We start from the raw sequence: 12,989 nt of genomic DNA, 5'->3' as shown, positions 1-12,989 counted from the left end.
GTCACAGAGAGCCAGCCAGCCAGGACTCAGCACAGCACGGCAGCAATGGTGATCATTCCTGATGGCCTGACTGTATCTTAAGCCTTCTATATTATCTTAAAGACTGATAAAAATTGACCAGTGTTTAAATGCAATCAGATGTGTGTGGGCTTAAATGGGCATGCTCTCTGAGTGATTGTTAAAAGATAGACAGTCTTTCCTACCCTGATTAAACATGGAGCTAGTGAACTTCAGTTTGCAATTCATAGTTGGTCTCTGGTGGAAATGTGTTGAGTAAGAGGAAAACTGATTATATTCGTTGCCCCATTTATCACAGACATCATATTTTCCTTTATCTCCTAAAATGATAGTGTCTAGATCTGGAGACCTCTGATGGACTCCTATTAAGTACAACTTACTGTGACTGAGATGGTACAGCATCAACCACTCGAAGCCTAGCTTGATTTAGATGTAGGGTTTTCCTTTATAGTTTGTAGATTATTGAATGCCTTATACCAGTGATCAATATTACCTATTTCACATTTAGCTCAGTATTCCTTTTCTGAACATTGAAGGTAATATTAGGTTGTTCAGAAATACTTTTATTTACAAATTAATATCTTTGGGTAGAGTGTTGATTATTTTTCTCTATATTCTGTAGACTCTAGAAGCTTTAATATTTGGACAAAGCAAAGGTTTTGTGAGAGATTCTGATGGAGTAAGCACAGTTATGATTTGAGTTTCAGAGACCCAAATGAGGCAGGTATTTGGGTGACATACTTGGGTGAGAGATAGATATCAATTTGAAAAGTAAGAAGATCTCTCCCCTGCTCCCATTATTCCTTGTTAACTGTTTATAAAGAATTTATTTCCTCAAACAAAGATCCTAGAGTAAATGTCCTCCAGCCAATAGATCTTGAAAACAATTATCACTGCCTTAGCTCTTCCTTGGTTTGCTTGGATTTCTTCCCTGCCACTTTCTGACCCCTAATCAGTACTTTTGGGAAATAAAAACTCCTTATAAAGTGATGGGGGACATTTGTTCTAAAACAGGAAAAGAAATATTAGGAGAAACTGCTGTAAAATATACAATACAAGGACTTAAGCCATTTTTTATAGAGTTTGTGTATACTGTTATGACTACTTCACTGTGAAACCTTGCTATATGATTTTTGTTAAACGTGAATTCAGCTGTCCTGAGTGGTGTTAATTGATAGGGGTAAATACCTGTGAGACTGCTTCAGGAAAAAAATCTTTAGTGAATACATCTACAGTCTTATCAGTGTCTTTTCCCTAGCACTAGCAGTAAGAGATAAAGAAAAGTAGCTTCGTTGGCAATATTTCTTTGTTTTTTGTAATTTGGGATATGTTTTGGTGTTGATGCTTTGATTTCCTGTCTTGGATGTTGGCTTTGGAAACTAAACAGTTAAAGCATCATGATTTGAGAGGAAACTAGCTCTCATGAATGAAGGCAAAGTTTGGCACTAGTCCAGAATAATGGGGGTGATAGTTAGGGTGGGGAGACTGACTGACTTTTGTACCACAAATGACTTTTAAAAATTAAGAGATAATCCATGTCCTGAGGTTACAAACCGGCTACAACTGGTTTTCTCCCCCCGCTCCTGCCCCCGCTAGGCATCATGGGTAAAAGTAAGCATCCCCCTGTTTCTTTTGTTTAATATAACAGTACGCCATGTGATTGGCAGGGCAGTGCCCGCTTGGAAACCGGGTTTGTACAGGTCTCTCAAGGGGGCTGGCACGTATGGGGCCGCCCCTGTGCTATAGAAAGAGCTTCTCTTACGATAGAAGAGAGAAAGGGAACCTCTGCCCCCTCCCCCCAAAACAAAACAAAAAACCTAAACCCATCTCTTATTCCTTTTTTTCCTCCTTTTTCTGTTTCCCCCCCTTTCTTGTCTCCAGCTTCCCTGGCAGCTAGAGGAGGGAGCAGAAAAATGTATACCTGTAAGTACATTTAACTGTCTTGCCCCAGCCCCCTTCTTTCTTTTTCTAAAAGCAGAAACTGAATTCTTCACAACCTTTTCCTCACTACATGTAGAAGGTGATATGCTGAGGTTTCTGATGGAATTGAAATAATAAATACCATTGCTTTTAAAAATTTGTTGGGGAATAATTGTTCTCATACAAAGCCCCTTTCGATTTTGATTCTCAGCCCTTCTGCTTCATCTTTTTGCTTTTGGTAATGGTTTCTGGATTCTAGTTTTCTTCGAGCTGAAGCTGTGAGAGGAATGTTATGTTAAAGTCTTCTTTTTCTTTTTTAAAATTTCTTTTGTCTATTGCAGTGATGGTTCTAGCTCCCCCTTACCCTCACTACCCACCTCCCCACCCCCTTTTCCATGTCAGCTCCAGCCCTGCTCTGTGAATGGAGTCGACCAGCTGACTGAGTGCTGGCATCATGCCAGGGGCTGCAAAGCAATGAGAATGTGCGCGCGCTCGCGTGTGTAAGTGTATACAGAACACAAAGGGAAAGGCCTGCAGTCTAGGAAATCACAGACTATTATATAAGGAAGTCTGCGTCATCTCTGCTTATTTGGGCTGATGGACCAGGAAAAGGGGAAGGCTTAGAACAAGAAAAATACCCTTTTGATATAAATACACACTTTTTTCCTAGCCATCCTTATTAAAAAAAAAAAATACTTTTGTTGTGGCACAATGAGAGCTTCTCTGTCCAGGTGGTAGTGACCATGTTCCTAGTGAACTGTAACTCTTTTGGGACTTGAAGCAGTTTGTTCTGACTCTTCTTCTTGTCCCAGTGCAGAGGTGTGTGTGTTTGAGGAAGAGGGGTGACTGGAAGAAAAATGCCTCCTGAATTTAACAGCTGTAATTTGTTAGATACTTTTTTTTCCAAACTGTTTCAAATCATTCAGGATTGCCAAGAGTATTGGGGGGGGGGGGGTGCTCTTAAGGAGAAGCAAAAGACCTTGTCACAGAGCAAATTATGTATTAGCTATTCCTTTGAATCACCACCCCCCATTTTTTCTTTATTTCTTGTTGTTGTCTTATTTAGTATATTATAAAAACGCAGTAGTCTCCCCCTGCCATCTGCTGCAGTTAGAGTTGTTCAAAGAGAAGGTCAAATAGCACTTGAAAGGGGAAAAAAGGAAAGATCTAAGCTTCCAGATACTGCAAGTGTTACAGTTTTGGAATTCAGTTGGCATGATTGTATCTTTCATTGGTCATTAAGAGCTCATTTAGAAATTATATTTCAATTTACCACCAATTTACCATGGTTCCTTTTTTCTTAATTTCTCTTTATGTGCTTCTTAGATGTGTTACATATATATGAACAGCTCTTGTGTTGAATGGAAATGTGAAATAAAGTATATTAGTGAATAAAAGAATGTCATACTGGGACTTCCCTCCCTGCGGGTCCAGTGGCTAAGGCTCCACACTAGCAATGCAGGGAGCCTGGGTTCTATCACTGGTCAGGGAATTAGATCCCGCATGCTACAGTCAAGACCTGGTCCAGCCAGTCATTTTATGTAAGTTTATTTTTGGTTCTGCCCGACTATTTGGAATGATAGTGCTGATGTGCAATAAGTGGATAAGGAGAGTTTGGAGTGAGAGAACTTTTTAACTAGTTTATCCTGTAATAGGGGCTCCTCACGTGGGTCAGTGGATAAAGAATCCTCCTGCCATGCAGGAGACATGGATTCAATCCCTGAGTGGTGAAGATCTCCTGGAGGAGGGCATGGCAACCCTCTTCCAGTATCCAGTATTCTTACCTGGAGAATCCCATGTACAGAAGAGCCTAGGGGGCTACAGTCCTTTGGGTCGCAAAGAGTTGGACACAACATCCTATAATAAGGTTTATCTTGTTGCAGTCTAGAGGAATTTGCTTAATTCAGTCTTTTTTATTCTTTTTTAAATTAATTTTATCTATTTTTGGCTGTGCTGCATCATTGTTGCTGCACATGGGCTTTCTCTGGTTGCAGCAAGTGGGGGCTATTTTCTAGTTGCAGTTTGTGGGCTTCTCATTTCAGTGACTTCTCTTCTTATGGAGCTCAGGCTCTAGACTGTGCGGGCTTCATTAGTTGCAGCCTGCGGTTTAGTTGCACTGTGGCATGTGAAATCTTCCTGGACCAGGGATCGAATCCATGTACCCTGCATTGGCAGGTGGATTCTTAACCTCTGGATCACCAGACAGTTTGGAGTCTTTTTGATTCTTTGTATTACAGCCCATGAATTTGTGTTCTTGCCAATATTTTAGTATACTGTGTATATTTTTCTCTTTGGTATGTAAGTTTTGGTGCAAGTGTTAGGAGGTGCGTATGAAGTTGTACTTTAAGGGTTGTTGGTTAGGACTTAGCAGAGTGGCTGGCCTGCTTATTCCCTAGTCTGTCCTCAGTTATTTCCCCACCACAAGTAGCTGAGGTCTACTCTTCCAAATGTCTGTTTTGAATTAAGAGAGATTCCCCCCCACCCTTGCTGTCAGTTGAATATTAGAAGACAAAACAGCAACAGAGACCAGCTTAGCTCAAACTTAGAGGCTAGATAAAGATTCATTCAGAGCTGTGTGATTCCCTAGTTCTTAGAAGTAATAATTGCATTTTTGAGTTGATATTATCCTCTTACACTATTATTTGGTAATGCTCTCCGTGGGAACCAGCCATTTTACAGGTGTGTAAATATAATATTGTTTTAATTCTATGTGATGCTTGCTTATTAGACTGATAGGTTTCATAGAAGATCTTTTGCATTCTTTAACTTGTAACTTTTTTTTTGTACTGGGAAGCAGATTGGTAGGGATAATGTTATAGTTAGATAGTTATAGAATCAGTGAGGCATAAGTTAACAGATTCTATCAATGGACAGATTTTTTTTCTTAATTCCCATAGGCCCTGGTTACTGTTTAGGAGTGACTGAAGAGTAGTTTTGAAGAGTGTGTAAAATATGCCCTTTGACCACCTCTTATCTCCTTCATTCTAACGTTTTTAATGTCTGTCAGCCTCTCTTTGGTATATATCATAACTTAAACTGATTTACTATAATTCTTTATAATATTTTTTATAACATGTATTAGTATAAAATAGTATATTTGGGCTGATTTATTATAAGATGATAGTGGGAGAGGGCTGCTTACCTCCTATTCATTAATTTTTTAGGCAGGACATCCTCATCTGTCACATTTACACATAGGAGTCTTTATGGTCCGTGGTGTGTATTGTTAGACATAACTGTATCATCTAAGACTAGGTCATGTAGGCTCTTCATTCAAGGATGTGAGTCAAGGTTTGTGTACTAGACTCAACAGGTAAACAATAACGGTGTGTCGGCTTTTATTTAGAATTACTGTCTTAAGAGTTTGGAAAGATAGCATAGTTTGATGACTAGAAACATGGGCCTTGCGGTAAGAGAGACCTCAAACACAGGTCTTAACTATTTACAGACTAAGGCTTAGCTATTTACAGACTAAGACCTTGGAAAGTTACTTACCTATTTTTGTTTTCTCTTGTGTAGAAGGAGAATTACTTAAATTATTAAAGCCCTCCTTTAACGGATTTAAATGAGGTAATGCATTGTAAAGCATTACTAGCACAGTGCTTAGTAAATAATAAGAGCTCAGTGAATGTTAGCAGCTATTACTAATATTTCTTTCTATGGGGTTTGGGTATACTGTTTTCAATGTTCCTGTTAGTTTCTTTAGCCAGTCAGTAACTATCTCTTTTTTATTTTTTTTTTTTATTTTTTTTTAACTATCTCTTTTTTAAACTTTTGGCATCTTTTGTGTTACACTGGGTTGATTAACCTATATGTTGGAAGAGCCTAAATCAGGAGTCAGTCAGAAACTACAGCTACTGCCTGTTTTTGTAAATCAGGTTTTATTAGAACACAGTTATACACTTTTGCTTACAGCAGCAGAGTTGAGAAGTTAGCCCACAGAGTCTAAAATATTTATTATCTGGCCCTTTATGGAAAAAGTTTGCAGACTTTTGGATCAAAGAGTCTGTTGGTTTTTTTTCCCTAGAAAAGTGAGCCAGAAAGCAAGTTCTGGAAATCAAAAGGGAAGTAATTAAAATAGACTAGAAGAATTAATCATCTTAGGTTTTTAGGAATAAGATTTTGTAGTGTGGAGAATAGTGGGAAGAGGTCCATTGGCATAGCTGATATGAGTTAGGTGAAGGAAAGTACCATTTGGAGTTGGTTAAGTACTTTCATGGTCTGTCAGGACATCTCATAGTAGTGGGTAATAAGGGAACTACAAAGAAAGAAGAGAGATTTGCTGCCAAGGAGTTTGCATTAAACCTGAAAAATAGTATGAACTGATAGGTTGCCTGTTGAAGTAATGGGTTAGTTAGAGTAGACCAGTAGTTTTCAAAGTGTGGTCTACAGACTCCTGGAGATCCCTGAGACCCTTAAAGGAAGTCTCATGATGAAAGCTATTTCACAGTAATACAGAGGCATTATTTTGCCTTTTTCCCTTTGTTGACATTTGCACTGATGATCCAGAAGCAGTGGTGAGTAAAACTGCTCTGATGCCTTAGTATGATGAATCAACACAGTGGCACTAAACTAAATTGTACTCTAGTAGTCATTCTTCATTGCCATGCAGTTTAAATTTGCAGATTAAAAAAAAAAATCTAGTTTCACTTAAGAATGTTCTTGATAGCAAAGTTCTTGAAGCATAAAAATAAATTTTATTTAATCATGACTTTTCAGAACATGGGTTTCAAATATTTTGTGTGATAAAGTGAGAAATCCTTGTAAAACACTTTTGCTACATATTGATGTACAATGGTTACCTCAAGGAATAGTGCAATCAGGTTGCAAGCTACCTAGCTGTTTTCTTCATAGAACATTGTTTTTACTTGTTAATTGATTCAGGACTTCCCTGGTAATCCAGTGGTGAAAGTGTCTCCCAATGCAGGAGGCACGGGTTCAATCTCTGCTTGGGGAATTAAGATTCCCTATGCCACATGGCATGGCCTAAAAAAGTTTTAAAAAAGAAAAGAATAATCTGTGAACTATGATCTTTAGATTTAGGTTTTTGGCAGACATATTCTTGAAATTTTTCAAGGAAAGCACCTGACTGTATTTGTGCCTCGTGATAAAATTCAAGTAAAAATTAAACCATGAGTTTGACAGCTTCCAGGACTTAAATACTTTTCTGATGAGAGTGGTTGTGGTATTGACAAATGTGATTAAGAAATATATATATGTATATATAAAATACTGAACTGTATTGGCATTTGAAATTTACCTCTAAATGACCAGAATGACCTCTCGTGGACCAGAATTTTTCAAATGATCAATGCATGATGTAAAAATAACCTTGCCTGGGTAAAAGATCCAGTCAGAGTATAGGACAGTGGATTTTAAAATAACAGTATGAAAAGTTTATTGATAAAATTTCAGATTTCACTTCGTAGCTAACCTTTAGAAACTGGTTGATTTTGTTTTTAATTGAAGTAAAATTCACTTAACTGAATTAACTATTTTAAGTTGTGTAATTTGGTGGTGTTTAGTGCATTCACAATGTTTTGTAACCACTACCTAAGTCAAATTCCAGAACATTTTCATCACTCCAAAAGGAAACTTGTGCCCATTAAGCATTTGCTTCCCATTAGTATTAGCATAATGTTTGAGATTCATCTATGTTGTAGCATGTATCAGTACTTTATTCCTTTTTATGCCTGAATAATATCCTCTGGAAATATACCACATTTTGCTTATCCATTTGTCAGTTCACAATTGGGATTATTTCCACCTTTCTAGCTATCGTGAATAATGCTGTTGTGAACGTTTTGTACAAGTTTTTGTTCGAATACCTGTTTTCAGTTCTTTGAGTTCTTTACCTGTGAATGGAATTCCTGGGACAAATGTAATTCTGTTTTTGATAATCCTAACTTTTTGAGGAACTACTAAACCAGTTTCCAAAACAGATGTCCCACTTTATATTCCTGCCAGCAGTATACTAGGATTACACTTTTTCCACATTCTCACCAACACTTATTTTCAACTTTCTGATTATAGTCATCCAAATGTAATATAATATTAGTTGCTCAGTCGTGTCCGACTCTTTGTAACCCCATGGACTGTAGCTGGCCAGGCTCCTCTGTCCATGGAATTCTCCAGGCAAGAATGCTGGAGTGGGTGGCTGTTTCCTTCTCCAGTAGTCATTCTAGTAGGTATAAATTGGTATCTCATTGTGGTCTTGGTTTTCATGTCTCTAATAACTAATGATGTTGAGCATCTTTTCATGTGCTTTTTGACCATTAGTGTATCTTTTAGATAAATCTCTATTCAAGTCCTTTGCCCATGTGTATTGAGCTTTGACTATATAAAAAATGAAGATATCCACAATTCTGACCAGTTAAAAAAGTATGAGAGTACCCCTCTATCAATATGAAGTGGCTCAGACAGTAAAGAATCTGCCATGTAGGAGACCTGGGTTCGACCCCTGGGTTGGAAAGATCCCCCTGGAGAGGGGAATGGCAACCCACTCCAGTTTTCTTGCCTAGAGAATTCCCTGGACAGAGGAGCCTGGTTGGCTACAGTCCATGGGGTCCCAAAGAGTCGAACACAACTGACTGACTAACACACATTAGTATGAACTCATATGGGTTTTAATCTGTATACATAATTAGGCATATATATATATACAGATAAATATAGAAAAAGATACAGATGTGTGTTAATGTGTGCATGTGTATATTTCCTTGTTCACCATAGCAGTGAGCACATTTGACATCGGTTCTTGGTTTCTAGATGCCAGTCTGAAATAAAAGGAACCAGAGCTCCTTGGAGAAATGACTAAGGAAGAGAAAAATTCACATGAGTCTGAAACATCATGTGGTACCAGAAAGTAATGAAATGCTTTAAAAAAAAAAAAAAAAAAATGGGGAGCCAACATGAAGGAACTGCCAGTGACCAAATCTGGGGACAATTTGAAGAATAAAATAAATAAAGATAGAAATGGATTATAAACCATGGAATAAGATAAATGTGCACAAGTCCATATTGTGGTAAATAAATACTTGAATAAATGGGGAAATGAGGACAGCTATTTATTACAGTAAAAAGTCAGATTAACATATAAGAATTTTGAAAACATCTGGCAAATACTACAGTAATAATTGTTGCAGGCAAGTATTATCTATAGATATTAAAATTAGTGGGTGGAAATTTGATGCAAAATGGAGTTTAATGTAACCCCCTGGTATCTCCCATAATAACTTTTCAGTGGAGAGGCCTGGCAGACACCACCTTAGTCAAGTGACTAAAGTTAACAACACCCATAGTTCAATATATCAACACCACGTATGTCCTGATATACTGAAAAGGGCACACCATCACTTTTGTGACATTGCCAAAAATGCATAGCCTCAGTGTAATGTGAAAACATCACACAAATCCAAAGTGAAAGACATTTTACAAAAAAACTGGCTGAAAGTGAAACTGAAGTTGCTCAGTGTGTCCAACTCTTTGAGACCCCGTGGACTGTAGCCCGCCAGGCTCCTGTGTTCATGGGATTCTCCAGGCAAGAATACTGAAGTGGGTTGCCATTCCTCCAGGGGATCTTCTCGACCCAGGGATCGAATCCAGGTCTCCCGCGTTGCAGGCAGACGCTTTAACCTCTGAGCCACCAAGGAAGCCCAAGTACTCTTCAAAAATTTGAAAGTAAAGAAAGACTAATAAAGGACTTCCCTGGTCCAGTGGTTAAGAATCCACCTTGTAATGCAGGGGGACGTGGGTTTGATCCCTGGCCAGGAAACTAAGATCCCATGTGGTTTGGAGCAACTAAGTCCTCATGCCTCAGCTAGAGAGCCTGTGTGCCACAATAGAGAGTCCATAAACCACAGTGAAAGATCCCACATGACGCAACAAAGATCCCATGTGCTGCAACTAAGACCCTGATGCAGACAAATAAACATTATTTAAGAAAAAAAAGACTAGTGAACTGTCACAGGTTGGAGGAGACCAAAGAGACATGACAGCTAAGTACTGTGTGGGATTGTGGATTGTATCTTGGATCTGAAAAGGCTGTGAGTGGGAAAACTGATGAAATTTGCGTAAGGTCTGTAGAGTAATTAATAGTATTGTATCAGCTCTTCATTTCCTGGTTTCAGAATGTTATACTATGGTTATAAAAGATGTTGGCACTGCAGTTTTACTTTAATTAAAATTTAACTAATTTAAAAATATTTCAATTTTTAAAATAATTTTTTTTAAGTTAATGAACATCAGGGAGAACAGAATGAAGAGTGTATAGGACTTCTCCAAACTATTGTTGCAACTTTTCTCTAAATTTAAAATCATTTCAGAGCTAAAAAAGTTTTTTAAATAATGAATTCATTAAAGACTTTAAACTAAAAAAAACACCCTTCCTTTTCTAACTATGTATCTGTTTAAGACCAGATTTTTTTCTCCATATACTTCAGCTAAAATAACATATCACAGCAGATTGAATGCAGCAATAGCTAGGGGAATCCAGCTGTCTTTTAAGCCAGACATTAACAAGATTTGCAAAATTGTATAATAATGCCACTAGTATCACTAAATTGTTCTTTTTTGGGAGAAACAGTTATTTTGTAATAAAGGATATATTATTTATATTAATGTGGAATGTGGGCTTATTTTTTAATGGATTGATACTTTAAAAATTGTTTTAATTTCTAATATGGTAACTATTGATATTATAGCCGACAAGCAAACTCTCTTTGGAGTTTTAATTTTTAGGAGTGTCCTCTTTTTAATATATATATATATTAATTTATTTGGCTGCGCCAGGCCTTAGTTGCAGCATGCAGGATCTTGGATCTTCATTGTGACATGTGGGATCTTTAGTTGCGACATGCAGACTCTTTTATTTATGGCATGTGGGATCTAGTTCCCTGACCAGGGATCAAACCCAGGCCCCCTGCATTGGGAGCACGAAGTCATAGCCACTGGACTACCGGGGAAGTCCCTAGGAGTGTCCTCTTAAAGGGATCCTGAGACCAAAAGTTTTTAAAACTGGGAGAATATGCCTAACAGTTGGAACAAAGATAAAAATGCAAGAGCTCAAAGAAAATATAATAGAAAGTATTTGTTACAATTTGAAACAAACTGTAATTTTGTAGTTATACTTTGTAAAACACTTTGTAATTGTCCAAAGTGATTGCGTCCTGATACTCTATTGTTTCATGTGGTAATTCAGGAACTCAGGTAATTTTATACTGATTTACCTGCTGATCTCTAGAACAATGATTCTCATACTATAGTGTGCATCAGAGTTACCTGGAAGACTTGTTAAAACATAAAAGAAAGTTTCTAGTCCTTATCATCAGAATTTCTGATTCATGGATATGGAATGGGGCTCTAGAGTTTGTATATCCAACAAATTCCCAAGAAATATTGATACCACTAGCAGGAGGGTGGTAGGGTATTTCTAGGGTATTGTCCTTGTCTGCAGGCTTGAAACTGTGTGGCAGCCAATAGGAATGGGAAAAAACATGAAAGAGTTTGCCTACTTTTTATAGTTATTAGGCTGAAAGTAGCACATGTCACTTTCTCTGTATTCCATTGGCAAGAATTTAGCCTGACAGTCACCAACAGAAGCTAGGAAACATAGTGAGCGGAACATCTAGGGTAGCCAGTATTTCCATTGCTGTGGAAGGAGGAGGGGGAATCAATTTTGATGGGCAGTGAGCAACAGTATCAAGATATTGGAAGAATAAGTACTTGGATAGGATTAATTAACTCAGGAATATGTTTTATCAGATAAAGAACAGGAATTTGTACTTAGAAGTGTGTCAGGGGAAAGACTAGGAGAGTAGTATATGCACATGTAAAAAGAGGCTGTCTTTTGGAAGATTGGGGCAGAGAACTTGGTTAGGTGGGCAGAGTAGAGGGGGCCAGGTAGTAAGTAATAGTGGAAGGTATTATATTCAAGAAGGCTTATCAGATTTAATAGAAGATAAATTGAAACAGCAGGAAGCCAGCTGAGAAGCTGTTCTTTCTTGCTGTAAGGGTCATAAAGTGAAAGTGGAAGTCACTCAGTGATGTCTGACTCTCTGTGACCCCATGGACTATACAGTCTATGGAATTCTCCAGGCCAGAATACTGGAATGGGTAGCCTTTCCCTTCTCCAGAGGAACTTCCCAACCCAGGGATCGAACCCAGATCTCCTGCATGGCAGGCGGATTCTTTACCAGCTGAACCACAAGGAAAGCCTGTAAGGGTCTTAAAGTTCTTCTTTATTGAAGATGCCTTGCGTTGATATTTTCCCATTCTAAAATCATAGTCACAAAAATCATTTTAGGAGCTCTTGGTGCCCTGGTGTTGATTACCCATATATGTGTATCTGATCCATAACTTTCTTTAATATGACCCAAGGAGGTGAATGAAAATGAAAAATGCAAAGCCAAAACTGAGCTGACTACCTAGAATGAGGGTGGGTGGGATACTGTACAGAGGTTGAGGCTTCTTGCTCTAGAAATGGGAAGATGTTTATACAGAGAATATCATCAGAAGTCTTCCAACTAGTAAAGAAGGCTGAATAATCCTGAAGTAGTAGAAATGAATCACTTCTGCTTAAGTTAGAACTGTATAGCATTTGCTCAGTCTCATCTACTCCCTTTTCCCCTACCAAAACAGCATGCAAATGAAGGGTCCAGTTATTCATTTAACAGGTAATCATTGAGTGGTTTTGTTTTGTCTTTTACATTCCAGGAAGTTATCTCAAAACTGAGGATAATAGCAGTGAACAAAGTAGACAGATCCCTCACTCCATAGTCTTTATAAGTTAATGGAGGAAGGAGAAAAGCAAAAATAAGCAAATGCATGCTGTATCAGAAAAATAAATCAAGATTTAGGTGAAAGTGTTAATGTGCCTTTGTTTTCAGTGTAGATCAATTTAAGTACGACCCAATGAGTACAGGTTCCTCATTGCAGTGGCTTTTCTTGTTGGGGAGCACAGGCTCAAGGACACACGAGTTTAAGTAGTTGCATCACACAGGTTCAGTAGTTGTGGTTCCCACTCTCTAGAGCACAGGCTTAATAGTTGTGGC

The 12,989-nt window shown here is 38.0% G+C and overlaps 1 protein-coding gene across 3 annotated transcripts in view; it reads left to right on the top strand.

Moving 5' to 3' along the window:
- Positions 1–12,989, top strand: part of GATAD2B (GATA zinc finger domain containing 2B) — an 82,993-nt gene that overhangs the window by 30,732 nt on the left and 39,272 nt on the right. The window contains exon 2 of one of the 3 annotated variants that reach the window (XM_020890824.2): positions 1,900–1,941. The exons of the other annotated variants lie outside the window; for them this stretch is intronic. The gene's annotated coding sequence lies outside the window, so the exon portion shown is untranslated. The remainder of the gene's footprint in view (positions 1–1,899; positions 1,942–12,989) is intronic. 3 annotated transcript variants of the gene reach the window in all.

This window comes from Odocoileus virginianus, chromosome 5 (assembly GCF_023699985.2).
Source record: "Odocoileus virginianus isolate 20LAN1187 ecotype Illinois chromosome 5, Ovbor_1.2, whole genome shotgun sequence".
NCBI lineage: Eukaryota > Metazoa > Chordata > Mammalia > Artiodactyla > Cervidae > Odocoileus > Odocoileus virginianus.
This window is presented reverse-complemented; position numbering and strand designations above follow the sequence as displayed.